The following is a 5,931-nucleotide window of genomic DNA, read 5'->3' on the forward strand; positions in this document are numbered from 1 at the left end:
AACGGCGGGGGAGGGGAAAGGGGAAGGGCTAAGGGGTAGAAATGGGATTGGGCCTAAATGAGCCTAAGCAACGCGGATAACCATAGCAACATGGATGTTGCCAATAACCTGAGAGCATTAAAAGGAACTTAGCTTGTTCGAGAGAGTGAAACATAGTAGCTGTGACGTGGATGCTTGATCTCTTGATATCAACTGGGGATGAAGTTATCATCTGAACTTGTCCTTGAGTCGGTCACAACTTGTGGAGTCCATTTCAATAAAAAATGAATTCCACTTACTAAATTCCCGATTCCAAGTGATGATGGTGTTTTGCCTGCCGAATTCGCCATTTAATTAGCCATTGAGCAATGCGAAAACTGCCGATAATACTGAAGGACCTTATATATGGATGCTTAGGTAGGTGTCGTATCCTATAGGTAGATGGGGATCAGCTGAGAGTCAGCTGATGCAAGCTTGACTAACGTGACCTGCCAGAACTAACGCTACGCAAGATGTTTGCTTAAATACTCGCCTTCTGTTTGTCACATATTTCACTACAAGAGAGATGCAATTGCAGGTCACGCCAAATAGTCCAAAATACAACCAGCAAAATCAGCTGTAGAACAGGTAGAGGCCAGGCGATCAGCAAACAGGATATCAGACCTATCATTAACTTTTTTGACAATTTCCACAGTTTCAGTTTCCTTGGATTATTACAATTTTTTGTCCATTAATGGATCAGTGATTAATTATTAGCATTCATAATTGAGAAGTCTATAATTAACTATATCTCCTGGGTGTTCTTTTTTTAATAAAGGGTTTAACTGCCAGCTTAAAGGTTCTTGGGACATGACCTAAAGAAAGTTAGCAATATTGTGAAGAACAGCGTGTTTCAACTCTAGCCCTCAAGGCCCCCTTTTCTGCAAACTTGAGCTTTCAAATAGAGCTTTCTGCCTTCAGCTTTCAAATAATACAGAAGACCTTTGTTAGCATGTTCAGGTGTGTTTGATTAGGGTTGGAGCTAAACTCTGAAGGAAAGGGGATTCAAGGGCCTGAGTTGAGAATTTCCGGCAGGTGTATTGGGACAAGTAGGACAGTGGCCCTTCAGAGCAGGTTTGGACACCTCTGGTACAGGATCAAGCATACTGTACATGTTGTTGATTTTGATGCATTACCTAAATGTTTTGATGTCTGTTGTATTGTGCCATTAAACTGGGGATAACTTTTGTTTGTTTTTTCACCTTAGACCTAGCATTGAAAAAAGAGAAAGAAGTACTCAATGACATTGAAGAGAAAGATCAATACGAGAATCTGCATGATTTCACAGCTGGAAAAAAATATTTTGGGTGTTCACAGACTGAAAAGATTTCCACACGAAAAAAAGCTCAAAAGACTGAAAAAACTAGAAGTGATTTCACTTGCCTTCGGTCTGAAAAGAGTTATAATCAACAAGGAAACCTTAAAGTCCACATTGGGGAGACCCCTTTCTGTTGCCAACACTGTGGAAAAAGTTTCACTTATAAAGTAAGTCTTGACAGGCATATAAAAATTCACACTGGAGAAAAGCCTTACACCTGCCAACAGTGTGGAAAACGTTATGCTCAACATTGGAACCTTGAAGTCCACATGAGAATTCACACTGGAGAGAGTCCCTTCACTTGCCAACAGTGTGGAAAAAGTTTCAGTCATAAAGGAAGCTTTAACGTCCACATGAGAATTCACACTGGAGAGAAGCCTTACACCTGCCAACAGTGTGGAAAAAGTTTTGCTCAACATTGGAACCTTGAAGTCCACATGAGAATTCACACTGGAGAGAGTCCCTTCACTTGCCAACAGTGTGGAAAAAGTTTCACTCATAAAGGAAGCCTTAACTGGCACATGAGAATTCACACTGGACAAAAGCCTTAGACCTTCCAGCAGTGTGGTGAGAGTTTTGCTCAACGTGGAAACCTTGAAGTCCACATGAGAATACACAATGGAGAAAGTCCCTTCACCTGCCAACACTGTGGAAAAAGTTTCAGTCATAAAGGAAGCTTTGACAGCCACATAAGAATTCACACTGGAGAAAAGCCTTACACCTGCCAACACTGTGGAAAAAGTTTCACTCATAAAGGAAGCTTTGACAGGCACATAAGAATTCACACCAGAGAAAAGCCTTACACCTGCCAGCAGTGTGGAAAAAGTTTTTCTCAACATGGAAACCTTGAAGTCCACATGAGAGTACACAATGGAGAGAGTCCCTTCACTTGCGGACAGTGTGGAAAAAGTTTCAGTCATCAAGGAAGCCTTAGCCACCACATGAAAATTCACACCGGAGAGAAGCCTTACACCTGCAAACAGTGTGGACAAAGTTTCACTCAAAGAGGAAACTTAAACAGGCACACATGAATTCACACAGAATAGAAGCCTTACACCTGCCAACAGCATTTAGAGAGTTTTACTCAACATGGAAACCTTAAGAGTCCACATGAGAATTCACACCACAATGAAACCCTTACACCTGCCACCTGCAAAGCAAGTAGAATTGTCAAAGATGGATCAGTACCAACTGTTTGTCCAACTTCGTATTCAGAACATGTAAGTACAGCACGTTATATTTTGTGAATGTGCTTGTTAGCATGCTGTATGGTTAATGGGGCTTAAGTTACCACTGTCTCTGACTGTATTCATGAAGATCAGAGCTATGTCGTTAGTTTTAGTTTTAAGAAGTAATAAAATTGTGCTTCTGAATTTTACAGGCCGTGAGCATTTTGGGGTTAAAAATCACAAGCTCGTCGGCGCCGGTATCCTCGTGGGCAGTGCGTCGACATGCAGCGCCGTTGTGCTTCGGGCAAGGCGAGTTCGAGTCCCGGCTCACTGACCTTTCCCCATCCCGTCCCGCTCTCTCTCTCCCACTTCGCTTCCTGTCAACTTTGATCTGTCCTATCAAATTAAAGGCAAAAACGCCAAAAAAAAAATCTTTAAAAAAAAAATCACAAGCTCTTGTCTCTGTGAATACAGTAAGAGACAGTGGCAACTTTAGCCACATAAGCATATTCAAAAAGGTTTTTGCAAACACACTTTATAAAGTGCGATACTTGTGTTGTGGATATGAAGGTGGACCACGAAGAGTCGTTATTGATCCATCTTTGAGAAGCAACTTTTCTGAAAATTCTGCGTTGTACTTGTGTGGCAAGTGTAATATTGTTACACTAGTTTATTGAAATTATTATTATTAACTAATGGCACTAATGCCAGTGGCTTTTATTTTGAAATTTGTATAAGGAAAAACCATGATGAATGGTCATGTGATCACAAGCACAATACTGTTGTTATTTTTATATTTCTTTATACATTTATAATTTGTATTTCTTTGTTATTGGTTTTGCTTTTCCCTTTGTATGAAATTGTTAATCTATATAAAATGTTCAGGAAGCACTGTTCACGTAAGTTGTCATGTGTAAGTGTGAGGGTAGAGCTGATGTAATTTCTGGGAGCCCTCTCTCTTTTGCGGGATGTCATTGCGATGAGAGGTATGTTTTTATCAGCTTCTCGAAAAAGTGTTCAAATATGGTTACTTGCTTGCTGTTTATGGATTTTCTGCACAAAATGTGTTTGTTAACTTTTCTTTATTAAGAGATTAGTACTCCAAGTATAAACGTTGTAAGAGTATGTTTAATCGAAACATGAATTTGTGTAATGGCCGCTACTACACGTGCTGGATGCTGATGAGTTTCGTTATATGACGATGCATAGTTAGATTAAACTTTTACCTCTGTTTTACCGGTGTTATGAGTTACACGTTTATGATTGTGTGAAGTTGTATCTGTTTACTTTTAATGATCCATGTGAGGTTTGAATGTATTTCCTGTTATATGAATGTACATTGTAACAGTATGCAATGATTGACAGGACGGATGGTGTCTGTTATACTTTGATACAGGTATGTAAATGGATCATTATAGTATTTGTTTTCTTTTCCTGTATTTTCTTTTCTCATTATTATTGTATTTGTTTCTATAATCGTTATTGTATGCTATAACGCTCTCTTGCGCGGGATGTCATTGCGATGAGAGGCTCTATTATACTTTAGGACTGAAAAATCCGTCCCGCGCAGGTCTCTAAACTGGAACAGCCTGTTCTCAGACAATGCTTCTGATTAATGGGGATTATAAAAAAGGAGTTAGGTGGATTTTTACGATTATAGGGTGGTTCTTTACACACACTGTGGACACACATGTTCAAACACCATGTAAAAGAATAATAGGTCCTCTTTAATTAATTTGTGTATTTCAGTTAATAACGGTTCTGGTTCTCTGGTTCATAATAATCCTCTGACACATGCAAGTGATAATCAGGGTGCAGCATAAATTATAAATCTGTTAGGCAGTAACCAATGAAAAAATGGTATACTTGAGCACAATTTATTAGTATGTACTTTGGTATAACTAAATGTATTTGTGGCACGCTATAAATTGGTATACCTAAAGTCTGTTAAATTGGAACAACTAATGTCCTAAATGCATTTTAGTTGTCTAAAAGTAGTACTGAAGTTCAACTAAATTTGTATTAAATATACTTGTTTGTGCTAAAGTGGAAATATTCCAAGTAAACTTAAATACACTTTAACTATCAATTCTTGTATTTAAGTTGTGAAATGTAGAATTCACTCAGCATGAACTTCAAATGTATTATGGTGGCATTACAATTGCAATTCAGTTACACTGTAAGAGTGTTGAACACATTAATATTATACTGATAACAAACTGAGGTCATACTATACCTTTACTTTCAGTGACTTTAAAACATTGCAATGGCATTCCAAGTACACTTAGTGTGCTTCTAGAAAATAATACAAAGTAATCACTATAAATACTGGCACAGCTGAAGAATTTGCCTTTTACAGACACCTCCAAGTATACCAGTAACTTACCCTGTGAACATCGAGACATTGGGAACGTCCATAACATTTCTCTGCCCATTGTCTCTGTGCACTTCAACTCCCAATGTAGGCCTACTGCACAACTGCTCCTGATGTAAAACGCAATGAAATGGTTTGGCGATCTGACAGTCTCGCATTACACTGTGGATTTAAATGTGATGCATAAATTGAAATAATTGTAATATGTTTTTTTGTTGTTACTTTCATGCAGTTAATGTTTCTGGATTTATTTGGAATTTTAAAATTTTTGTGCAATTTTTGAGTACTGGTCAGGATAATTTTAATAATTTGTTTAAAGCAGCCGTCTGTAAGTTTTGCCTCATTGTCACCATCTCTGTTGGAAACCTGCAGTTGCAGTTATCAGCTGAATTTTCATGTGTATGTGGTTTGTGCTTCTGCACTGCTCCATCTAATGTTTTGAGCAGTATGTGTAGCTGTTAGTCACTGCACCAGTGTGGATATTCACTTAAAATAAAATGTATTCACTATCTATTAGAGTAACACTTTGCTTGCATGCTGCAGTTTCACCGGGTTTTTAATACAAAACCTAAACATATAAATGAAAAAAATAAGTCATTTTGAACGTAATCAGGCCAGCTCATGAGGATTATCTCATCATATATAAACAGCTAATATCTCCTCACTGTGCAACACCACATGCATTTCTACAGAGAGATCTAACGCAGGAAGTCAAGGGTCAAGAGCCCAACTAAAGCAAACAATGATCTTCATGATGGTGGCATCATTTTAACCAATAAAACATCAACATCTGATCCTCTGTAATTCTCAATAACAGCAGGTGTTCATCACTAATGCACAATCATCATTTAATTAGTCACTTAATTATCTCATTAACTTTACAACAGAGGGAATCCCTTAACACTAAGGCAACTCAAGTACAATCTCCAGGTTCTAGCTGAGCTGAACTGGTGCATTTAATATAAATTTTAATATAAACATGGAGGAACTCAATGCGAGGGTTAATTAAGTGATTGATGGTTGTTCAGGTCTATGCAATTGCACATATTGCT

General features: G+C 38.1%; 1 pseudogene; it reads left to right on the forward strand.

Moving 5' to 3' along the window:
- The first annotated feature begins 1,232 nt into the window (after positions 1 to 1,232).
- LOC107690345 (gastrula zinc finger protein XlCGF8.2DB-like) lies at positions 1,233 to 2,921 on the forward strand (annotated as a pseudogene).
- Positions 2,922 to 5,931: the final 3,010 nt, after the last annotated feature.

Source organism: Sinocyclocheilus anshuiensis, unplaced genomic scaffold, assembly GCF_001515605.1.
Source record: "Sinocyclocheilus anshuiensis isolate Anshui unplaced genomic scaffold, SAMN03320099.WGS_v1.1 scaffold2642, whole genome shotgun sequence".
Lineage (NCBI taxonomy): Eukaryota > Metazoa > Chordata > Actinopteri > Cypriniformes > Cyprinidae > Sinocyclocheilus > Sinocyclocheilus anshuiensis.